Here is a 27469-nt window from a genome sequence, read left to right on the forward strand (position 1 = left end):
CATTTCAGAGTCGATATACCTTGAAGTTCATCTGAATTGTTCATCAATATTTACATTTGTACTCTCAATAATTTTCTACAATCTCTTACTAAAACATCTATATGCCTTTCTCTTAGATGAATAACCAAGAAATATTAATTCATCACTTCTAGGATCAAATTTCCCAACATACTCATCTCTTCTAATATAACATTTACTTCCAAAAATTCTGAAATACTTAAGAGTAGGAGTATTACCAAACCATAGTTCATGAGGGGTCTTACTAGTTTCACCTTTGATGTGAAATTTGTTGAATGTATAGACAACAGTGCTAACTACCTCTCTCCAATACACATGTGGTAGATTTGCTTCTGATAACATACTTCTTGCTACATCCAAGATAGTTATGTTTTTCCTTTCAACAACTCCATTCTGCTATGGTGTCCGAGGTGTTGATAACTGTCTTTTGATTCCATTCACTTCATAGAATGTATTAAAGTCCTTAGATGTGAATTCTCCTCCTTGATCTGATCTTAAACATTTGATTTTCTTACCGGTTTCATTTTCAACCATTGCTTTGAATAGTTTGAACTTTCCAAGTGCTTCTGATTTTTCTCTAAGAAAAGTAACCCAACACATTCTAGAATAATCATCAATAATTAGCATAAAATATCTATCACCTTGTAAGCTTCTAGTTCTAGGTGGACCACATAAATCAATGTGAATTAAATCAAGAGAATTATTGTATTTTTCTAGAATACTTTCGAAACTAGCTCTAACTTGTTTTCCAAATTGACATTCCTTACAAATTGTATTCTGAGGTTTCACAATTTTAGATAGATCTCTAACTGCCTTAGAAGTATTGATTTTTACCATGCAATCAAAGTTTACATGACATAGTCTCTTATGCCATAACCAACTTTCATCTATATGTGCAATTAAGCATGCCTTTTCATTGTTATTCAAATGAAAGATATTGCCTCTAGTTTGATTACCGGTTGCAATTTCCAAACCAGTTCTATTGATGATTTTGCATTTTCTATTTTTTAAATTGTAACTGAAATCCCTTCTCAACTAATTGACCAACACTTAAAATATTATGCTTTAATCCTTCAACATAGTAGACATTCACAGTGTTATGCTTACCATCAAGAGATATTGAACCCTTACCTTTGATTGAATAGGCTTTGTCATCTCCAAATCTTACTAAACCTCCATTGTATTATTGAAAGTTTAAGAATTTACCTTTGTCTCCAGTCATATGATGTGAGCATCCTGAATCAATGATCCATTCATCCTTTGCTTCAACTTTAGCTGCTAGGGCTTGTTCTACCGGTTGAGCAGTAGGTGCCAGTTGATCTTCTGTTATAGCAACAAAAACCCATCCATTGTCTACTAGATCCTCATCAGAATCATCAGTCACACCTTCATCAGTAATGTAACAAGATTTGTCTTTGTTCTTCTTAAATCTGTATCTCTAATATTCAGGATTAGGCTTGTATGTTCTTCTAGCTTCTTCTCTTAGTCTAGCATGTCTATCAGGGCATCTTGAAGCCATATGACCAATCTTATTGCAGTTAAAACATTTAAAGGGTGCTTTACCTTCATACTTACTTTCAATTGGACCTTTTGGCATTTTCCTTGCAAATAGTGCTTCAAGTTCTTCAAACTCTTCATTCTCCTTTCTAGATTCTTCAAGTTCTCTTGCATAAAAGGCTCTCTAATCTGATTTGTCAAATGATGGAGTAGATGATGTTGATGCTTTAAAGGCCAAATTTGTCTTTATAGTAGCAACAGGACCAAATTCTTCAATTTCAAAGGCTGAAAGTTTTCCAATCAATGTATCCCTAGTTACTGATGTATTAGGCATTGTTCTCAACTCATTTATAGCAGTAACCTTCATTTTATATGCCGGTGGCAAATGTCTTAAGATTTTTGAAACAATTTCATCCTCACTCAAAGTTCCTCTGAAACATTTAATACCCAGAACAATTTCATTTACTCTTTCCATAAAAGTAGAAATCCTTTCATCTTCTTCCATTTTTAGATGTTCATACCTGACTCAGAAGCTTTCAAGTTTTGCAATCTTGACTATGGAATCTCCTTCATTCAGTGTTTCCAAATGATCCCAAATAGCTTTAGCAGTAGACCTATCAGATAATCCCATGATCTGTTGATCTGATAATGCACTCAAAAGTGCTTCTCTTGCTTTGCAATCATTCTCTTCATCTTTAGCTAAGGTAGTTGGAGTAGTCTGATGAGCTACAGCAGTTGTATAACCATTCTTAGTAACTTCCTAGATGTCTTTAAAAATGCAATTCAAATGTATTTCCATCTTGATCTTCCATATCACATAGTTGGTTCCATCAAGTTTAGGACTGTCCTTCCTAAAATAATTAGTAGACATTGGATCTCCTCAAGTTGTTAAACTTCTGCAAAAGAGGACTAGGCTCTGATACCAATTGTTAGGTCCCAGAGACAACTAAGAGGGGGGGTGAATGAGTTGTCTAATAAATTCAAACCAAAAACTAATTAACCAACTTAATGCTTAATACCGGTAAAATAGTTAAGTGTGCCGGTACATAGTGTCAACAATAAATTTCTATAAGGGTAAAGATTAATTGCATGAAATATGAACATAAAGTCATCCACAACACATAACACCAATATCTGTATGTGGAAACCCTGTAAGGGGAAAAACCATGGTGGGAAACCTTACCCACAATCAGATGATACTACTGCAGATAGTAAGTGTACATAATGGGGTCTAGACGTGCAGAAAGGCCAACAGCCTAGAGCTCACTGCTCAATCACAAAATGGGAGTCACACTAACTGCAGTTGGATGGTTAAATCCAATAAGAATGTATTGCACAAAATAGCATCTTCATATGTTGGATTCAGTACTAGTGTAATGCTGATATGCTTCTACAAAAACCTAACTTCACCTTCAAATGATGTCTTTGTGTATACCTCTGCTTGATCTCGCATATACCTTCACTCAATTCTTTTTCGCATTCCACAGTTGATCTTATAAATAAGATCTTATATATATATCATACCCTAAGACCAATTTTAGTACGTCGGCTCTACAAGATATTACAATAAAATCATTTTACATACAATATCATATCTGATGCAATAACCGATTGAACATGTCAGCTTAATGCATTTACATCAATAATAAATCATCTCCATAGCATTCCATGCTATTCTGGAAAAGATAAACCTGTCGGTGTAACCTTAGATAACCTAGACCTATACATCAATAATAAATCATCTCCATAGCATGCCATGCTTATTTGCTTGCCGGTGAATGTTGCTGGATCTTCAAAGTGCTTGTTTTCAGTAGGTGTTGACATCAATGACAAAACCATACCAAAATACCAACATCACACTCATCAAATAACAATACATTTCCGCAACTCACAAAAGGCATTATTAACTTTGAACCCTGAACTGCTTGAAATTTGGTTCAACGGGTTCAAAACTTCAATGGCCACAACCAAAGCACACTTGTTTGTATGATGACAAAGACCACAAATGACTCTTTTACAAAATGCTCTTTGAACCTTGAACCCATTGAACTTTTCTTTTGGAAGAGTTCAATGGTTCAAGTACAAAGGAAAATGAATGACCCGACGAAACTAAAGGAACAAAGGCAACCCGCGAGAAAGAATACTTTAAAAGGGAAAAATTACGAGTGGAGTAACACATGCCATCTGTGAAAATGAAAGGTCGAAGGAAGATATTCTTCTTTCTCTGACATAAGGAATTTCATCGATGACCCGTGTAGAAGCTGGATAATGAGGGACCATTATCGATATACTTAAAAAATAATGAGATGGTTGTAAAACACAACGACAAAAGGATTCCTATCATAAATGGGGTTTTGATGAACCGATGGAGGATTACATCGACATAAACATGTGAGCTAGAGCTTTTTGATGAAAATAAAGAGGTCAATGAAACCACAAGGCTCATTAACAATAACGGTAGTTTCATCGAAACGAAAGAAACATCGATGAACCATGGCATTTCAAAGGAAGATAAAGTGAGGCCACCAAAGTATATGATTCCATCGAAACAATGGTGCAGCTATAAAATTAATGAGCATCAATGGAAAATATGAAGTACTACTAGATAAATGATTACTTTCTACCATGAGGATCAATAAAAACCTTAATAAAGTCACCTCATCATAAATTCAAATGAATGCCTCTGTGACCTTTGTGCAACCGGTAATGTTAACTGATAAAGTCACCATGAATGCTCGATAAATTGACAAGAAAGGAAACACTTCTGAGCAATGCCTGAAGAATTCATAGCAAGCCTCGAAGAGCTAAGATGATTCAAAATCAAATCCACAAAAGGTCTACCCAAAATTTAAGTAAGTTTTTTCATTCTCAGAGCTCTGTAGTGATAAAGGAGGGGTCATCTTCTAAAAAGAATAGAGTTAGGAAAGCTAAAGAGACCCAACCCATGGAAGAAAAACCTAAGAGGCAAAAAAAGGAAGGGTACTCATTGGACCAAGACCTAATTGACCAATGTCCTTCGTCAAGACTTAGGTCTAGGAAAATTAAAACATATGAGGAAGGTTTCAAGGATAGATTTGAGGGCCTAGGCGATACACGAACAAAAATAAGAGGTCATGAACTGTTTGTTTTTGGATGTATATGAAGGAGTGCACCTGAGTCTATGAATAATTTGTGGAGATTGAATTTGGGGAAACTAGCAATAGCTAATGTCTTTGTGAATGTTGAACTCGTGAAATCCCTAGCCAATAATTATGATCCCAAAACCAAGACCATATATGATTATATGGGGAAACCAATATTGTCAATTACTAAGGAAATTATTGACATTGTATTTGATCTATATTGGGGATTTGAGGAATAAATTGATACTAAGAAGTTGGCAGAAGAATATTTCAACATAGAGGACATCTATAAGAGATGGAGGCTTCCCATTCATAGGCCTAAAGTTGCAGGGTTTCTAGTGCCATTGGGCAAAGAAGATAAAGTTCCTTATGATGTTAATTCTTTCCATCCATACTTCAAATATGCATACTATTGTGTTGCTCACATTTTGGGAATAGAGTCTCACCCTTTGATAGATATAGCGGCCATGGTTATTTGTGCAGACTTGTAGTCTAGGGATCCCAAGATTTTGATTTTCCTACTTTTCTTGTTGTAGTCATTAATCACAGTTTGGGGAAACTAAAAGGAGATGTGATTAATGTACATTTTAAGTATTATTCTATTCTTATGCATATGTATCTATATGTTGGACAAGACAAAGGGTTGTGGCCAAATGATTTATGTATCAGAGCATATGATAAGGTTGGGATGAGAAAGCTTGTGCAACTCTAGATATCTTCATGGGACCAAAGATATAGTAATAACCAGTATTGGCATTTTGAGGAGTTTTTTGTTAAAACATTGTACAAATTGTTAGGATATCCATGCAACCATGCCCTGTCTCCTGAGATTCAGAGGTTTTTGAGACCAAAGGAGTATCATGAAGATACCTCAATTGAGCACAACTGGGGAGACTGGTATTGCTTTCTAAATTACACTCAAATAAGAGTGTATGGGTTTGAAGGGAAACCCTACCTATTATCTGTCATAGTGCCTAATAGAGTGGCATGCCTTGAGATCATTAGACGATTGTCAACAAAAAGTTCCCAACATTTGACCAATCATTGAAAATAGTCTATTGTGCCTAGGTTGCTGGTGTTCTTAGATTTTATTGTCAAGAGCTCTAAGAGTTATGCATTGCTGCAGAACAAATTGAATTATTATAAAATGGTTGAAGATGATCCTAGGCCAAATTTTGATCCTAAGGGTTACATAAGAGAAGTAAAGACATCATAGAAGCTGCAAATAGGTGATCATAAGTTACTCATGCCAGATGACTTTGTGAGAAATGTGGATAGAGAAATGACCATTGCTAAAATGATACAGTATGACAAAGTGTCAAAAGCCTATGCATGGAAACTACACAGAGGGAAAATTAGTGATGATTCCCTACAGGGGATAGATGACCCCTTGGTTAAAGAAAACAAGCTCATGGAGCATGAACTGGAAGTCTTGGAATGTGTCCCTACACATGTTTTCAAAGATAGAACACAACACATTAGGGATACAGAGCCCTTGATTCAAATGTCTCCCCAATCCACCTCTGATTTTATTCCAATTAATTCACCCAGGGAAGATTTCCCACCTAGTTTTGAAGGTGATGTGCAATTGAATTTGATGGCAGGACAATACAATGTCTAGGAAATTGGAGACATAAGGTTATTAGAACATGAAGATTTTATTGCTTATAATGATCTCTAAGGAATTTAATACATTTTTGTGCCAACACAAAGGAATGCAAATCAGGGACATTATGATGGATAAAATAGAAGAAGAAAAGGTCCATAAATTATAAGAAGAAGTAGATCAGGCCATGAGGGAGATTACACCTAAGAAGGGGAGACAACTAGTTAAGGATGTTGGAGTGGTGATTTATTCTAGATGGGATATGAGATCTGCATTGTTATTTGATAGATTTCTTAGGAAACAAGATCCAACTAGGCAAATCATGCCTGATGAGGTTGACAAAATCTTTATGGGTGGTTTAAGGTATGACCTAGATCAAAAGGCTCTCATGTCGTGGGCCTTGTACCCAAAGGAAAAGAGACCCATACTTGTCGACACAGATCAAGATTTTGGCCATTTGATGATCCAACAAGCTGGAAAGACTGATCCTAAGATCACAGCCAGATTGAACTTGGATGTACAAAAATTGAATTAGGATCAAATAGAGTTCTTGGTCAGAGAAAATAACACTTACAAGGGTTTTTATGAGAAGCCTACTAAAGAAATCCAGAAATTACAAGAACAATTACTATAGCAGGATCATGTTATTGGGAATGATGAATTGGATACAATGCTCCGGACTGAGTGGAAAGTTATAGATGCCATTTATTGGAAAATAAGAAGTGAAAATCTTATAAAACAAGTAGATAATGCTAAAGTGAGAATCAACAAACTTGCTAATGATATTATTGAACATAGGTTTAAAGCTATGATGGTATACACAAACCAGTATTGGAAAGCCTATACAGGGACTATTAAATTTTTTGAGGAGCGTAAAAGGTTGAAGAAAAGGTTGTAGGATGTAATGAACAATCACAAGGCCATGTCACCAGAAGAGAAAGCTCAAGGAGATGTATATTTAGAAGAACAATGGCAGCAATCTGCAAGGAAGGAGAGATGATGTCAATAGAACAATGGCAAAATGAGTTTGCCTGTATTAAAGGAAAAGTTATCGCTAAAATAAATCGAGATGAAAACATTGTGCCATACATAAATTGAGCAGTGCTCAATTTATTTTCACTAGAAACTGATTGAAGACGAGGAGCATTGACACTAGACATTACAAGAGGGATGATTACATAAATCACCTTGGAATGCTTAATTTGTTTATCTTTCACTTTGTTAAGAAAACACAATCTAATGTTAGTATGGAAGAGACATGACTCTTCATAGCATAGATTTTTCTCTCATATATGTATGAGTAGCTTTTGTAAAGATAAGGGTTGTTAAGAAATAAATGTATGATAGACTGGCATAATATTGTACTATTTTGGACCTTTAATACAATCAGTTGTTTTCCTTCGCATATGTGTTGTGAGTTATTTCATTTTCTATAGGCACTTATTTCTGATATTATTTCTGAGAAGATAAGGTTACTTGTATTCTTGCAGTGAAGATTATGTTCTTATGTTATAAATCCAAATCAAAAGATCTACTAGTGAATTGTCATTGTTCCTTGTAGCTCTTTCTTGAATGGTCCCTTAAGGTTAGGGTTAAATTCATTTAGGCTATCTATAACATAAACATTTGACAAATCTCTTTTAAGAAATAGTAATTGATAGATTTACCAAAGGGGTAAGTTTAAGAATTGTCTCATAAATCATACATTAAGTCCTAGAAGAATATAAGACTCTATAGCCCAAATAACAGGGATGACACTGGTCATTTATGAATCACAATCTTTACCATATTAATTACCTTTACATTAAAGCAATAGGACTAGTTAAGTAAGACATATAAAACCAATTAGCAATATTATACAGACATATAAATTTCAAGTACAAAGATCGAATAGCTTCCACAACAACAATCTTGAACTCATCTAAAAGCCACCTATCCTAAGAACCTATGCCAATCTGAAATAGGAAAAAATTTAGATCAAGATACTCAATCTACTATAAAAAGAATTAGTCATCAATGGCCGCTAGTGAATAGGTATACCCTCGTAGGTCTTGCAGAGCCTAAAGTGAGGGAGTTAGTAACCAAATAGGTTCACTCTATAAGTTGGGCAAGTAAAATTGGAGGGTTTGATCATAGGAGTTGGCATTTCCTTAGAACCTATCCACTCTGTTGATTTGAGATCCAACATGGCCAACAAGAATGTCCCCCATAATGATATTATATTTGTCTCCCCAAATGGAGAAAACAAAGGCCAAACCTTCACAGTGAGCAATGATCCCAGGATGAAGGTTTATCTAAACACAACCAGTGACAACTTGTAAAAAAAAGGGAGACCACTGCTACAAGAAGGAGGAACAATGCAGATCCCAAAGATAAAGGGAATATGGGAGAAGACAGTTTCACCGGAAGCTGGAACATGAGAAGTCATAAAAGAAGACCTCCTACCGGTAGAGGACATAGAAATGATACCACCCACAGGGCAAAGCAAGAGTGGGAGAAGAAGAGACCATATGGAAGAGATGCACAGAATGGACAACCCAAGATCCATTCTCAAATAGGAAGAAATGAAGATGCTTAACTGGTAATATCTCCCCATGCATGACAAAACAAATTTGTAAGTCATATGCCATCCTTTACCGGTTACTTCTTTGCATTTAATGCTTATGGCCATAGGGCAGAGGAATGTAGAAAGAGGTCTAGAAAGAATAATATAGGATCTCATGGACATCATGCATATGAGAAAAATATATCCAGGAGAAGATACATGCATGTCCCCTCTCCCAGTTATGCTAGAAAGAATCCATCTATTCTTGTATGCTATAACTGCAATGGATTTGGCCATAGAGAGTTTGAATGTAGGAAGAGGAACCTGTAGTCACATGGAGGCCAGTATAACTATTCTCTATAGAAAGGGGAATATGGAGCATATGGAAGTCAGAGACCTACATGGAAACAAAGGAGAAATGTCCCTATAAGAGCAAGAGGTCCACCGGTTTCGATTGCCAATCACAGCAACATGACCAGAAGAAGATGGTCAAACATGTATGTCAAGAGATTTCCCAAACATGAAGTTGGGATGGATGTTGTGTGCTACTATAGAACTACTTCTGGTTGTGATGGAGGATCATGAAATGGAAGGACCCATCAGTAGAAGAATGAAAGACCTTCTCCCAAGCCTGAAAATGGGAAGAAGGATGAGACCAAGTAGGTATGGAGGAAGAAGACCATGGATTGGCACTGTGCATCCAATGCACCGGTGATATCTCCTAAGGCCTAAAGAAGATGCAGGATCTTAGGGGGAGTAATGAATTGAACCTATCATTCACCCCCTCAACGAAGAAGGCAACATGTAAGAACATGTTGCTGCTGGTATGAAGGAAGAAAATGAGAAGATAAGTGTGTGTAGAGGCTGACTTGACTACACAGCCGCATATCAGAACTGAATCACTATTGTTGTATCAATGTATGACAAGATAACAATTGGAATCAGATACAGAGTGACACAGACTATCATGAGTCATAGAAAAGTGCTCTGGTAGTGATAGTTGATTAGTATAGGAAACTGGTATGTACAAGATGTTACCGACATGAATGCTAACATATACTTGCAGGTTATGTAAGACAATAAGGGTGGAAATCATTGTAATAGCCCTGGTAGCATGGAATGTGAAGTTTATGTCTTAGGTGGTGGTGATGAAGACCTGAATGATATATGTTAGTCCCATAGTTAATCATGTAGGCATGCATATTTTTGGCCTAACCGATTTAATTTATGACATGATGATGTCATTGTATGGCATTGTATTATTCCAGGATCATGTCATAGGTTGTGGTAGATATGATGGAGTGAAAAGATCACTAGATGATGACACATGCACAACTAAACTGACATATGGAGACAATTGGAGCCTCGGTGTTAGACCCCACCGGAGATGACGACCTGAGATGTATGACTCAGGGGGAGTTTAGGTGCTATGATGCAAAGCTGAGATGCTTGAAATTGGAAGAGTAAGTGCACTGACTACCCTAAACTGTAGATGATGAAAAGTTACAGTAGGAATACCCAAGAAAATTTCAGTGTAAGGGGTATCTACCTGTCATTTGGTTGGTTGTATTCATAGTACAATCACATTTGGTTCCTACTTGTCAGTTGGCTGGTTGTATTCATAGTAAAATCACATTTGATTCCTAAAGAAATTTGGGATCAAATAGGAGGTGATGCAGGTTGACTAGCAGCTGAGTAGTGTTCACTGGCACATCCCTCTGAAATTGAGTAGTTTAACAAAAGGTATAAAACTTGCATGCTCAATTCATGTCAGTTGATGGTTGAGTCTTCCATCTCAAGTGTTGTGACTTGAGAAAATGTAAGAATTGGTATCAAAGTAGGAGAGACATCTGGTAAAGACAAAGGGGGAGAAAGAACTTTGTCAAGGACTGGTAAATACAGGGAGGAATGATATCCTGACAGTGCCCTTTGCCATTGTTGTCAAAGGGGGAGAAGGATTCTATAGTATACAACATACTACATGTGTTGAGAATCCATGGATTAGAGAAAGGGGAAGAAGGATTATGTAGTATGTCGGATACTACATGAGTTGACATCAATGATAAAGGGGGAGATTGTTGGCATTATGTTGTCAGTGAGGTAAACTGGTATGGGATAACTACCGGTATGAGAGATGTATGTGCAACACTGTCAAGGAGGAGTACAGGTTGAGATATCTTTGATATCACCTTGTGTTGCTGAACACTGGTTAGGTAAGGAAGATGATCACTAGAGTCACCAGTACACAAGTTTGTGCCTGACTTGTGTGGATAAGTTGGGGAGATGGATAGGTTACTGGTACAGTATATCACCAATAAGGAAAGGATGTCAACTGGTAAGTGATGTGTTGACATGGAGAAGTCTGACCAACCCAGTGAGTGGTTGTCAACCTGCAAAGCTCATGACCGGTGTACAAGCTGGAGGGCCAAGGTGCTAGAGTTGTTGTTTATGATGAAGAGGTAGAAAGTTACCTAAATCACATCAACATAATAGGGGGCAGAATGAATAGATTGCATGTATGTTGTGAAGTTGTAGAATAGCAGGACTCCCTCTTGATGAAGATGCAATCATCATGAGAAGCAATGACTAACAATGATAGTGTCATCACCAGATCACATGTGCATGATTGAAGATATGTTGCACAAACAGGGAAGTCACATGAGTACATTGCAGGATGCAGAAGATAAGGTGTCACTCCATCGGTAAGTGGAACTTATCTCCTATTATGCATTGTGTGAATCACAGTTTTGTGAGATAAGGAAGAAGAGGTGTACATCAAGTGCATGAAATCGGGGATATGCGCTGAACGGATTGAGAAGGCATGTTGTGTTTATTGGTATGTAATTCAACCGATAATATGGACAAGGTATAGATGAAGAAGATTCCCCATCTGATGAAGATTTACATAAGATAGTTTAGCAAGAGTGGTGACCAATTCCACCGAAAGAGATGCAAAGTGCAAGGTTGATGACAGACCGGTTTGAGGGTTTAACCGATAGGCTTAGTAAACCGGCAGAGAAGAGAAACTAGTAGTGTGTTTGGTTGGTGATCCTATCTAGACCGATAGGAAGAGTCAAGATGGCAGCTAGTCAACATGGATGCCCCATAGAGTCAAGGTGGTGGACCTGCATTCAGATCAAGAAGGAATGTACACCGACGGGGTAGTTGCAGAGTTGGTGGACATTAATGGAAGATCCCACAAATCATGGGATGCATTGTAGAGTTGTTGCAAAAGTTTGTAGCTCGAGGTCTGAAGGACAACTTAGAGCCCGCTAAGAGTGACTAAGGAGATCAAGGTGAATGAAGGAAACAACAAGACTGATCTTGGTTGTTGACCAAGAATTCAGACAATAAGGGAAAAAGCAGATCGCTAAAGATGGAAAGCATGATCAAGAAGGTGCATTAATGGTAGAGTTATATAGTTGGATGTCTGGGTGATTAGATCGGGCAAGATGTGATTGGATTTGGTTTTCCTCAAGGTAAGTGAGGAAATGCTAAATACTCAGAGTTTGAATTAGTTTTTGGCAAGAAAACCAATCTATAAATATGCAAGCCAAAAACAGAGATGGTTGTCACTGGATGAGAGAGTAGAGATACCGTGAAGTGATTAAGTGTTACTTCTACATGTAAGAGAAAATCAGTCAAGTGTTTAATGAACATCTTAGAAGAGACTGAGTGAGAGGGTGAACTAGGTTGAAGTGTTCAACAGATAGCAGTGCAAAACCGGTAGTGGTTATACCGATAGAGAAGAAGTGAAGAGAGTTGCAGAGAAAGTAGACAGTGGACCAACAGATTGTAGTACCAGTGAAGAGAAGAGAAGTGAGGAGGAGATCCAACAAATAAGAAGGAGAGTAGAGGTGAACCGGTAGAGTTTACCAGCAATGAAGTAGCAGGAGAAGTGTATTGGTGTAGCAATGAAGGTATCTCACTAGCAGAGTAAGATATATGAAATGGTTACAAGATTTACTTGTAACAAGATAACTACTTTTGTATTTGATGTTTTCATTGACTTGGGTGTGAGAGATCTAAGTACCTTCTTGACAAGAATCTCATTTGCAATCTCTTCTCCAAGTCCTCTGATGGTGTTCATAGTTTCATCAAATATGTGAAGATGGTCTGCAATCTTTTCATCATCCTTAATTTTGATGCTTTCAAGTTGGCCCCTTAGTGCTTGCATCTTGGCTTCTTTGACTTTTTCATCTCCTTCAAACAACCTCTACAATTTATTGCAAGTCTCCTTTGTTGAAACACAGTGCTTGACTTTGATAAATTCATTATCAGACAGCCTGCTCAAGATAGTATGTTTGGCCTTTGCATTATTCTCATACTCCTTTTTGGCATCCGGATTAGTGGGAGGAACACTAGGAACAACATACCCATTCTTGATAGACATCCACACATCAAAACCTAGGGAGGAAATATAGGTCTCCATTCTTCTGCTCCAGTAGGCATAGTTGGATCCATCAAACATGGGGGATTTTGAGGAATCGGACTCATTTCATGTCATTGTGTTCAAAGTCTATAATCTACCCAAGGTTTAAAGATAACCGTGAACCTTAGCTTTGATACCAATTGTTGAACATAGAGTACCACTGAGAGGGGGGTGAATTAGTGGTTCCTAAACTTTTTGACCTTTCAAAACAACTTCAGAATATTGGCTATTAACTTAAGCACTAAACAATCAAATCAGTAAAGAAAAAAGGAAAACCAAAGAGATCAATCACACAAATGCAATCCACAACACCAGATGTATGTGGAAAACCCAATTTGAGAAAAACCTCAGTGAGAAAAGTTGCTAGAGACTACTGCTCCAATTTAGCCTCACAAGTAAAACACTGGATTAGAAAGATATATGACACAAACCCCTTTTTTAGGGCACCAACCCAAGCAACACCAACCCCTACACCAAGCTCCAACTTGGAAATGTATATTGAAATACAATTTAGCTATAGTTAAAGCTTCTTGTTGCAAATGAATTCTACAACTCTTGATCAAATATCTTACTGCCGGTTGATAGTCTTTTCTCCTCCACTGAATCTCACACTACCGGTTGTGAGATTTCTTTCTCTAATTCTTGGCCTCTATTATCACTCTTTCTCTCCCATAGTCCCACCACACACTGTGTCACACTTAGATGCTACCTTTCTCTACTACACCTTGTTGATTTTGCTTAACTACTCAACTACAGTTATACTGGTACTCAATCACTACCGGTTAAACCCTCTCACTGGTTTGCTTTCTTACTTACTTTGCAACTTTCTTAGAATAAATTCTAGGGCCACAATTCTTCTCTGTACTTAATCTAAATTCTCTCTTTTTCTTCTCTACAACATCATCTTGCTCTGTCTCAAGCTCATATATTTATCACCATGGTTTCCCACCAAGAAGCAATTCAAATTCGGAGCAGTTAGGGTTTCCTTTTCTTGACACAATCTGCATGAGATCCAATCTAGTCTGTCTTGGGTCAATCACCTATACTCCAGGGATGCATTTGTACACATTTTCCATTACCCAATGCATACTTGCTAAAGATAGAAATCACGTATAATATTTCCTACATTGAAATCTGTCGACTCATAAAACACTCAGCTATTTCCTTTTTGAGGTCTTCTTGCAATCGGATTTCCTTTCCATTGATCTAGGCACCAACTACTCCCTAACCTTCCTTTGTTATCCTTTCTTCCTCGAGTCGCATCAGTCAGTTTCAATCCCATGATTTGTGGTTTTTTCAAAAACCATGTCGATGGAGGCTTCACCAACCTCTGCATGTTTTCCACCTCAGCTCCACATGGAATCACAATGGTCAATCACTTATCTCACCAACACACAGTTGGTTTATACTTGATCATTTAGAAAACTTATACCGGTACATCCCTTTACCAGTGAGACCTTCTACATCTGATAAGTGGTAATGCACACTTCACCAGTAACACATCTGCACCTCTAGTAGTTTGTGATAACTTCAACATTCTGCCTCTTCATCAAAAACAGGCAGCCAACCTCCAGATCGATGTATTTCTCTATCGGTTGTTACTCACCAAGTTAGTATACACATAGTCTTCATCCTAGTTTATGCCTTACCAGTAAGCCTTCATACTGTTTGCTCACTCTCATGTGAATCACCATCATACCAGTCACTCCTTATTTCTTACCGGTGACCATGCCAAACTGATTGACATCAATGATAACTTAATGCCAAAATGCCAACATTCTTCTCTTCACCTTCATTTGAGGAAGTAAATTGTATCTACTTATCGGATGTGTCTTTGTTGTTTGAACTTTTACCTTCTTAAATACCTAAGCCACCGATATCTTTAGCTTGCTTTTGTTTTCTTAGCATCTTGTCCAGGGCTTCAATGTTGCCTTCATATTTGCTTCTCACTTTTATTTCTTCTTAACTTTTCTCTAAGTCCTTCTGGAATTTCACTATTTCTACTTCCAGATTCTAATGTTCCTTTTCCTTTTTACTTGGACCAGTACTAGTGACTTCACACATCATCTTGGCCTCTTCCAAGTAGAGTTTTAGATCTGCAATAGTTTTCTTGGACTCTTCAAGAGATTGCTCCAACAACTCTTGTTCTTTAGTTGCAGCCCTTTTTACCTTCTTCAAGTTTCTTCTTTTTTTTTAGCTCATCTAAGGCACTAATGAGCTCTGCTTCAAGATCTACTTCTCCTTCTTGCTCTTCTTCAGGTACCAGAACCTCTTGAGCCATGAAAAGGTTTTCTCTAACTTCATCTCCACTGCAGCAGTCATTTGATTCACTTTCGTCATCTATGGTATCATTCTCTTAAGTGTAAAGACTACTCCACTTCTGGTAACCTCTTCTTCCATGCCAGTAGACAGTCTTCTTCCTATCCTTACTATATGATCTGCTACCACTTGATTGATCATCTTCATTCATGTCACCGTAAGGACATTTAGCTGAAAAATGTCCAATATTTCCACGGTTGAAACATTTCAAAGGCAGCTTGCCTTTGTATTTGCCTGAAGCAGTCTTGAGTCTTCTGAAAAAGTTTGACATGATGTCATCGGAGCCTTCACTGGTTGTATCATGAGCAGATTCTTCTTTTCCTTTTCTTGATGTCTTGAATGCAGCTTCTTTCTTCATAGCATCAGTACCGGTAGTCCTTATCTCATAAGTAGTTAGAGAGCCATACAACTCATCCATTGTAAAGACTTTCAGATCTTTTACTTCTTCTATTGTTGAGACCTTTGTATCATACTTAGATGTAAGAGATCTAAGTACTTTCTTCACTATCACCTCATTTTTTATTTCTTCTCCAAGTTGTTTAATGGTATTTGTTGTTTCATCAACCCTTTGGAGATAGTCAGCAATATTCTCTTCATCTTGTATCTTCAAACAATCAAGTTGTGCTCTCAATGTTTGCAACTTGGCTTCCTTGACTTTAGCATCGCCTTCAAATATCTTCTACAACTTATCCCAAGTCTCCTTGGTAGAGGAGCAGTGCATAATTTTAACAAACTCATTATCAAACAACCCACTAAGAATGACATTATTAACTTTAGCATTGTTCTCATATTCCCTCTTAGCCTCTAGATCAGTAGGGGGATTATTAGGGACTGTATACCCGTTTACAACCAACATCCATACATCACAACCTAGAGAGGATAAATAGGTTTGCATTCTTCTACTCCAAAGGGCATAGTTGACACCATAAAACATAGGAGCTTTTGAGGAGGCAGATTCATTTCTTGCCATTGTGAGTACTTGACAAGATCAACCCAAGCTAGAGAACTCTTTTGACAAAATAGGGTACCTAGGATCTGATACCAATTGTTGGACATAATGGATCATTGAGTGGGGGGTCAATCAGTGATTTAAACTCTTTTCCTTCAACAAGAAGATACCAGTAATATATAAAACAAATTGAGAGCTAACTGGTAACTTAAACAATGCAAGCAGAGTGTGTGAAAGGACTTGCTAAAACATTATCATAACACATGCACAAGAATACATCATACAACACCAGACATATAAGAGGAAAACCCAATGTGGGAAAAACCTTAGTGAGAATAGTTGCTGGAGATCTTCTGCTCCAATCCAACCTCACAATGAATTTATGATTACAATATTTAGGGCACCAAACAAAGGAGCACCAACCCCTGATTTATGAGCACCAACTCAAAGTAGCACCAACTCAAAGGAGAACCAACCCTTGCATAATTTATAGTCTACAACCTAAAGGAACTACAATCCCTGTACTAAGCTACAAATTAGTGAAAATAATATAAAACTTAGATATACAAATGAAATCGCTGTTGCAAATTTTGCAACCTTACAATATTCTCCCCTATCGATTTCAGCCTCACCGATCTATATTCTCTCCACCCACTCTACAACTTGACTTTGCTGATCACTTTTCTCAATCCCCTCTCACAATGTATTCCCTCTCTCAATTCACACTCGATCACTCTTTTCAGACACAACTTCTACCAGTTTGTCACCTCTGTATTCAATGCACTCTCCATGGGTTGTTCCTTATACCGGTTTACTCTACTTCTCCTTATCGGTCAATACTTTGCTCATAAACACTTCAAGTGTTTATCTTTATTGGTATTAAGGATGCCTTTGTCATGCATTGCATTGGTTTTGTCATTGATGTCAACACTTGTCTTCTTGGAGGTTTACATTATGGTTCCCTGGTATGGTTAGTGGCTTATGCACAGTCACTAGTATATGTTCACTAGCAAGTTATATTGTTCACCGACATTGATGATAACTTGGAGATCATTTGGTTATGTCAAAGACATGGATTGGAAAAAAATTTTGGTGTTTTTCTTATTGGTCTAATCGGGTTCACAGATTTGCCTTTATTGGAAGATAAGTCTAGGTTATGGAGCGGTACATGTTATCTATTCCAGATCAGCATGACATGTCATGGAGATTGTTTATTGATTGGTTATTATGGTAAATGTATTGAGCTGACATGTTGTATTGCATCAAGACTCATTCGTAATTGATTTAATTGTAATATCTTTAGTGAGCCAACCTATTCATTTGGTCTTAGGTTTTGTATATATGATTATAATATCTTATTGAAGATCGTCAAGTCATGAGTAAGTGTGGATATTGAAAAGAAAAAATAAGCAGATCCTTGTGTGAATCACGTACACATTATTTGAAGGTTAAAGGAAGGTTATGAAGGTGTTTTGACACTCATGTTCAGAGCTTAACTGGTATTGGAGATGCTATTTTGAGCAGTACATTATCATTGGATTTAACCATCCAATTGTGTAGTCAGTGTGACTCCTAATTTGTGATTGAGCAGTGAGCTCTAGGCAGTTGGCCTTTTTCCCTTACCGGGTTTCCACGTTAAAATATCTATGTTATGTTTTGTGGATGTTGTTTCTCTTTATGTTTCATGCATTAAGTTAAACTGGTAGTGCTATATCCGTTAATATGTTTTATCGACACTTAAATTTGGTTTATTGGCATTAAGATTAAATTGGAATAACTTGAATTTGGATTACAATTTATTGACAACTGGTTCACAACTGATTAACCCCCCTACCCCCTCAGTTGTCCTTCCCAGGACCTAAAAATTGGTATCAGAGCCTAGTCCTCTTTTTGCAGAATCCTAACAGCTTGAGGAGATCCTATGGCAACAAATATTTTCAAGAAGGACAATCTAAAGCTTGATGGAACTAACTATGGCATATGGAAGATCAAAATGGAAACACATTTGAACTACATTGGAAGAGATATATGGGATGTTACAAAGAATGGCTATGTTGCTCCTATTCTGAATCAACCTCATCCACCAACATTGGCTAAGGACATGGACAATGATTCCAAAGCAAGAGAAGCACTCTTAGTGCATTATCATATCTGCAAATCATGGGATTATCATACCGATCTACTGCTAAAGCTATTTGGGATAAGTTGGAGACACTAAATGAAGTAGATACCACTGTCAAAATTACAAAACTGGAATGTTACCAGGTCAGGTATGAAAATCTGAAAATGGAAGAAGATGAAATAATTTCTGCATTTATGGAAAGAGTTAATGAAATTGTTTTAGGAATACAATGTTGTGGAGGATCTTTAAGTGAAGATGAAATTGTATCTAAACTTTTAAGAGCATTTCCACCGGCTTACAAAATGAAAGTAACTTCTATTAATGAAATGAGAACAATGCCTAATACTTTAGTTTCTAGAGATACTTTGGTTGGAAAACTTTTAGCATTTGAACTTGAGGAATTTGGTCATGTTGCTACTGTTAAGACTGAGTTAGCTTTCAAGGTATCATCATCATCATCATCTGACAAAACTGATTGGAAAGACTTTATGCAAAAGAACTTGAAGATATGAGGAGAGAAAATGAAGAACTTGAAGAACTTGAAGCACTATTTGCAAAGAAAATGCCTAAAGGTCTAGTAGGAATTAACTATGAAGGTAAAGCACCTTTCAAATGTTTTAATTGCAATGAAGTTGGTCATATGGCATCTAGATGTTCTAATAGATAGTTAAGATTAAGGGAGGAAGCAAAAAGATCATATAAACATAACCGTGAATATCAAAGATATACATTCAAGAAAAATGGAGATAAGTCATGTTACTATGCAAATGAAGGTGTTATAGATGAGTCAGATGAAGATCCAGTAGATAACTGATGGGCTTTTGTTGCAATAAAGGAAGATCAACCAACACCTATTGTCAAACCGATAGAGCAGGCATTGGTAACTAAAATTGAAGAAAAAGATGAATGGATTATAGAATCTGGATGCTCACATCATATGACTGGTGATAAAAGAAAATTCTTATCATTTCAAGAAATTCATGGAGTTCTAGTAAGGTTTGGAGGTGATAAAGCTTGTTTAATCAAAGGAAAAGGCACTATATCTTTGGATGGTAAGAACAATACTGAAAATGTTTATTATGTAGAAGGTTTAAAGCATAATCTTTTGAGTGTTGGTCAGTTAGTGGAAAAGGAATTTCAGTTATAGTTCAAGAATGGGAAATGCAAAATCATAAACATAACTAGATTGGAGATTGCAACTGGTAATCATAATAAAGGTAATATCTTTCACTTGAATACCAGTGATAAAACATGTTTTATTGCACACATTGATGAGAGTTTGTCATGGCATAAAAGATTCTGTCATTTGAAGTTTGATTGCATTGTAAAGATCAGTTCAACTAAGGCAGTAAGGGATTTACCTAAGATTGTGAAACCTAATAATCTGGTATGTAAGGAATGTCAAATGGGAAAGCAAGTTAGAACAACATTTAAAATCATTACTGAGAAATCAAATAATATTCTTGATTTAATTCATACTGATTTTTGTGGTCCTGCAAAAACAAGAAGTCTACAAGGAGATAGATACTTTATGCTAATAATTGATGATTATTCTAGAATGTGTTGGGTCTTCTCAAGGAGAAATCGGAAGCTTTTGGAATATTTAAGATATTGAATACAATGGTAGAGAATGAAACTAGAAATAAAATCAAATGTTTAAGATCAGATCAAGGAGGATAATTTACATCAAGGGAATTTAATGCATTCCGTGAAGGGAATGGAATCAAAAGACAACTATCAGCACTCCAAACACCCCAGCAAAATGGAGTTGTAGAAAGGAAGAACAAAACTATTCTATATGTAGCATGAACAATGTTAATGGAAGAAAATCTACCTCATGTGTACTGGAGAGAAGCAGTGAATACAACAGTTTATACTCTCAACAGAGGTCACATCAAAAGTGAAACCGGTAAGACCCCTTATGAACTATGGTTTCATCATATTCCTACTCTTAAATACTTCAGAACATTTGGAAGCAAATGTTATATTAGAAGAGATGAGTATGTTAGATCCAATGACACTCCGAAAGACACTGAGAGGGGAGGGGTGAATCAGTGTCTAACTAGTTTTTAGAATATTTAAACTTATTGATAACTTTGCAACCCAAAATAGTGTATCGGTAAATAAGAATTATTGCAGTAAACACATAATAGAGACAACATATAAACACACCATAACACAAGATATTTAACGAGGAAACCCAGTGTGGGAAAAAGCTCGGTGGGATTTGTGGCCCACAATATTTACTCACTGACCAATGAATAAATACTACTTACAATAAGGGGCCTACACATGCAGGGAGGCCAACAACCTAGAGCTCACTGCTTAATGAAGAGTCACATTGAGTACAAAATGGATTATTAAATAAAATAAAATGTACTGCTCAAAACAACATCTCTAATGCCAGGTTCAGTACTAGTTTAAGCTTAGATAGATACCTTATCCAAAAACCTTCGCTGCTACTAAACAATTATTTTCTACCATACATATCATCTCATCTCTACTCAAAATGACCTATAAGATCTCATATATATATGAATCTTTTACAATACACCATGTCGGCTTACAAAAGATACTTATATTACAATAAACAAAAGTTCATCCCATGTTGGCTGGAGTGTCGATATGCTTTGTTGTCGATGTAATCTGAATGTCGATGCAAGTGTCTGCTGATGTTGGTGTCTGTCAATGTATGAAGTTTGTGATGTCAGGCATGTAGAAACCAATTGTTGGTGAGTTTCCAGTTGGTTGCCATCAATGACAACGTAAACTATTCTGATAAGAGTGTAGAATTCCAACAATCTCCCCCTTTGGCATTAATGGCAACACTCATGAGAAAAATCAAAACTGCTCTCCAAAAATTGAAATCCAAAAAGATGTGCTCCCCCTGAGCACGTGATCTCCTCTGTACATGCATTTTTCTCTCCACTACTCCCCCTTTGACATCAATGACAATGGATGTCATAAATAATCAAAAGAGTACAAAAATGCTACCTCAAAGTCTATAATCAGTTGTTTACTATCTGAAAGATGTCCACCAAAACTAGATTCAGACTCTACATAAACTTGTTGATGTCATTTAGATTTGCCTCAGTCTACTAGATCATACGGGTGAGATAGTGTATTTGTTGCTCCGGTGATCGCTCTCCTTGAACTATTGCCTTAGATATTTCAACTCTCTGATTAATAAGACTATCCAACCTTAGACCAAGTTTATCCTTTAGTTCCTAGGCATTAGACCTTATTCTTGCCTTCTCTTTCTCAAGTTTTTCCAACTTCTCCTAAAAAATAGTCATTTCCTACTCAAAAACTGATATAAGTCTAGATGAACCTATTATATTATCTACAATATCATCAATTTCATTTTGTGTCTTTTTTATCTCCTCATCAATGTCCTCTATTAAACCATGAGGTTTACATGCTTCCCTATATAACTCCTTATACTCCAAAATTATAGAATTAAGTACCGTTAAGAGTGTATCCAACGTGATAGCTACATTTATTTATGATGTTTTCAATGGTATTTTGCAAACCTACTAGTATTCTCTGATAACAATTGTTAGATCCAATGACAGTCCCAAAGACACTAAGAGGAGGGGGGGTGTGAATCCGTGTCTAATCGGTTTGCAGAATATTTAAACTTATTGATAACTTTGCAACCCAAAATAGTGTACCGGTAAATAAGAATTATTGCAGTAAACACAAATAATAGAGAGAGCATAGAAACACACCATAACACAAGATATTTAATGAGGAAACCCGGTGTGAGAAAAACCTCGGGAGGATTTGTGACCCATAATATTTACTCACTGACCAATGAATAAATACTACTTACAATAAGGGGCCTGCACATGTAGGGAGGCCAACAGCCTAGAGCTCACTGCTCAATGAAGAGTCACACTCACTACAATATGGATTATTAAATCCAATACAATGTACTACTCAAAACAACATCTCTAATGCCAGGTTCAGTACTCATTCAAGCTTAGATAGATATCTTATCCAAAAACCTTCACTGCCACTAAACAGTTATTTTCTACCATACATATCATCTCATCTCTACTCAAAATGACCTATAAGATCTCATATATATATGAGTCTTTTACAATATACCATGTCGTCTTACAAAAGATAATTATATTACAATAAACAAAAGTTCATCCCATGTCATTTAGAGTGTCAGTATGCTTTGTTGCCGATGTAATTTGAATGCCGGTGTAAGTGCCTGTCGGTGCCAGTGTCTATCGGTGTATGAAGTTTGTGATGTCGGGCATGTAGAAACCAATTTTTGGTGAGTTGCCAGTTGGTTGCCATCAATGACAACATCAACTATTCTCATAAGAGTGTATAATTCCAACAGAGTACATTGACAAGTTTGATCCTAGAAGTGATGCAGGAATATTTCTTGGTTATTCATCTAAAAGCAAGGCATATAGATGTTATAATAAAAGGTTATAGAAAATCATTGAGAGTACTAATGTGATAGATGAACACTTTAGAGGATATTCAACATCTATAGAACCGGTAGTTGAAATGATTATAAATGAACTGACACAGACTCCACCAATACAGAATGAAGACCCAGTCACACTGGCATCATCTGAAAACTCAACAGTGACTGAAGAAAAACAACTAGTGAATGTTAATCAAAACAAACCCAGGTATGTATAATTGAATCATTCAGATAATCAAATAATTGGCAACAAGAATCAAGGTGCTATGACTAGAGGAAGACTGGAAAATGAAGAGGTATGTTTAATTTCTCAAATTGAACCAGCATCTGTTATTGAAGCATGTAAGGATGAACATTGGATAAAAGCAATGGAAGATGAATTAGAACAGATTGAAAAGAATAATACTTGGACATTGGTTCCTCGACCTAAAGACAAAAATGTAATTGGAACTAAATGGGTATTTAGGAATAAAGTTAATGAAGATGGAGAAGTAATCAGAAACAAAGCAAGATTAGTTTGTAAAGGTTATTCACAGAAAGAAGGAAATTATTATAATGAAACCTTTGCACCAGTAGCCAAAATTGAAGCAGTTAGACTATTTCTTGCATTTGCAGCTTATAAGAACTATAAAGTTTATCAAATAGATGTAAAATATGCATTTTTGAATGGAGATCTTGAGGAGGAAGTTTACATTGAACAACCTCATGGATTTTCTTTGACAAATAATAAGGATATGGTTTGCAGGTTAAGGAAAGCTTTATATGGATTGAAGCAAGCTCCCAGAGCTTGTTATGCTAGATTGGATAAATATCTTTTGAATCTTGGTTACACAAAAGGTAATGCTGACAACAATTTGTATTACAAGGTTACCAATGATGATATTTTGGTTATTGAAGTCTTTGTAGATGATATCATTTTTGGAGGTGAAGATGGGTTATGTAAGGACTTTGCTAATCAGATGCAAAGAGAATTTGAAATGTCTATGATTGGAGAGATAAAATTCTTTTTAGGTTTACAAATTTCACATACTAATAAAGGTATATTCATATGTCAAACAAAGTACTTGAAGGATTTTTTGAAAAAATTTGGTATGGAAAATTCCAAACCAGTAAGTGCTCCTATGACTACAACTGATAAATTGACAATGAAGGATAATTCAACTCCTATTAATTCAGCAAGGTACAAATCTATCATTGGAGGTTTACTGTATTTGACACAAACAAGACCTGATATAATGAATGTAGTATGTATTGTCTCAAGATTTCAAAGAAATCCTAAGGAAAATCATGAATCAGCAGTAAAAAGGATTTTCCGATACCTAAAAGGCACAACAAATCTTAGTTTATGGTATCCTTAAGATGAAAATTTTGATTTATATGCATACATTGATGCAAATTGGGCAGGTGATGTAGATGATAGAAAGAGTACCACTGGCAGTGCATTCTTTCTTGGTAGCGGATTGATTTCATGGATAAGTAAGAAGTAGACTTGTACATCATTATCAATAGCAGAATTAGAATATGTTGCAACAGCAACTAATTGTATTCAGGTATTATGGATTAAGAAAATGTTAAAGGATATAAAGGTAAAATGAAAAGAACCAATAATCATTTATTGTGATAATTCAGCAGCAATTGATATATCAAAGAATCTGGTATTTCACTCTAAGACAAAGCATGTTTCTATTAAGTATAATTTTCTAAAAGAGAATGTTGAAGAAAATGAAGTGAAATTGGTTTAAGTGAATACTAAAGAGCAAATTGCAGATATCTTTACAAAGCCTTTGCCTAAGGAAACATTTGAATATCTCAGAGAGTAGCTTGGGGTAATTTTCCCACCAGCAGAGACTTAGATGTTGAAGATTGGCATCAAACCGGTAGGAACTCATAGAAAAAATCTTTTTCCGGCTTTGATAGAGGAGAGCTACTTCTCAAGGGGAGTAGTTGGCATAACGTTAAGTTTTGAATTCTTAACGACTTTGGCATTTTGATGTCAAAGGGGGAGAGATATCTATGGGAAAACATTATTCCTTTGGGGAGAGATTATTCATTGAGGGAGAGATATACTCTTTGGCTATGTATTTTTGGTTTCTTTTACAGAACTTTGTATTGATCTATCTTTGGGAGATTGATTGGTTTACTAGTTTTGGCATTCTATTTTTTGGCACTTAGATATTTTTCCATCTAGTGTTACCATCAATGCCAAAGGGGGTTATTTTTGGTATTATGGATGACTTTGTCATGTGTTGCATTTGTTTTGTCATTGATGTCAACACTTGTCTTCTTGGAGGTTTACATTATGGTTCAATGGTATGGTTAGTGGCTTATGCATAGTCACTAGTATATGTTCACCAGCAGATTATATTGTTCACTGGTAGTGATGATAACTTGGTGATCATTTGGTTATGTTGAAGACATGGATTGGAATTTTAGTTTTGGTGTTTTTCTTATTGGTCTAATTAGGTTGACAAATTTGACTTTACTGGCAAATAAGTCTAGGTTATGGATCGATACATTTTATCTATTTAGATCAGCACGACACGTCATGGAGATTGTTTATTGATTGGTTATTATGGTGAATGTATTGAGCCGACATGTTGTATCGCATCAAGACTCATTTGTAATTGATTTAATTGTAATATATTTAGTGAGCCGACCTATTCATTTGGTCTTAGGTTTTGTATATATGATTGTAAGATCTTATTAAATATTGTCAAGTCATGAGTGAGTGTGGATATTGAAGAGAAAAAATAATCAGATCCTTGTGTGAATCACATGGACATTATTTGAAGGTTAAAGGAAGGTTATGAAGGTGTTTTGACACTCATGTTCAGAGCTTAACTAGTATTGGAGATGCTATTTTGATCAATACATTATCATTGGATTTAACCATCCAATTGTGTAGTCAGTGTGACTCCTAATTTGTGATTCAGTAGTGAGCTCTAGGCTGTTGGCCTTTCAGCATGTGCAGACCCCATTTGTATACACATACTATTTGCAGTAGTATCATCTAATTGTGGGTAAGGTTTCCCACCATGGTTTTTCCCTTACCGGGTTTCCACATCAAAATATCTATGTTATGTATTGTGGATGTTGTTTCACTTTATGTTTCATGCATTAAGTTAAACTGGTACTGCTATATCTGTTAATCTGTTTTATCGGCACTTAATTTTGGTTTATGGGAATTAAGGTTAAATTGGAATAACTTGCATTTGGATTACAATTTATTGATAATTGGTTCATAATTGATTCACCCCCCCCTCTCAGTTGTCCTTCCTGGGACCTAACTATCTATTTGGCTCTCAGACAACAGTTTCACACTTGTTTTTTGTTGGCAATTGACACTCATTGGATTCATTTTATTGTCATTGATGGCAACAAGATATGATGGAAGTCATAAACCGGCACTAGGAGGCATATACTTGTAGATACCAGCTTTGAAGGATTCAGGGCTACACCGGCACCGACATCGGCATCAATACTTCTTTGGAAGCCAACATCAAGGAGGATTTACTTAAATCATTTTGTAATTAATATTGTCAAGGCTAACATTTTTGTAAATGTATTGTAAGTTGACATAAGGCATATCATTTGTATTAGGTATATAGGTCAGTCTACTAGGTTATTTTTGTAAGGAAGTAAGATATATAAAAATGTGTGGATATAGGAGAATATAGAAGAATTGTATGATGCAAAATATATGTATGAAGATCATTTTGTATGCGAGTAGTATATCATGCAATGATCTATAGTTAGCTTGGAAAGAATTCTTGGAGGAGAAGAGATACTGGTAGCAGTGTTAATAATTTGGTATGGTTTTGTCATTGATGTCAACACCTACTAAAACTATAGCACTTTGGAGATCCAGCAAACATTCACCGGCAAGCGACTTTTGCACAGTCACCAGTATATGGTAGACTGACAGGATATAATGATCACTAGCACTTGGAATGGCACGAAAAACACTTGGTAATGTCAAAGACATCCTTTGGACATCTTGTCTTGGAGAATTGGCTATTGGTACTCTCATATTTGCATATTTGTTGTTACCAACAAATAGGTCCAGGTTACACCGGTAGGTTTATCTTTTCCAGATCAACATGACATGCTATGGAGATTATTAATTATTGTTGTAAATGCATTAAGATGACATGTTGAATCAGTTATTGCATCGGATATTGTATTATTTGTAAAATGTTTTTATTGTAATATCTTGTAGAGAAGACCTACTAAAATTGGTCCTAGGTTATGGTATAAATGTAAGATCTTATTTGTAAGATTGGATATGGTATGTGAAAAGGAATTGTAAGAAGTTATATGCAAGATTAAGTAGAGCTAACCACACAGACATCATTTGAAGGTGAAGCTAGGTTCTTATGAAAGCATATCAAAACTACACCGGTACT

Source organism: Cryptomeria japonica, chromosome 3 (assembly GCF_030272615.1).
Source record: "Cryptomeria japonica chromosome 3, Sugi_1.0, whole genome shotgun sequence".
In the NCBI taxonomy this organism is placed as follows: domain Eukaryota; kingdom Viridiplantae; phylum Streptophyta; class Pinopsida; order Cupressales; family Cupressaceae; genus Cryptomeria; species Cryptomeria japonica.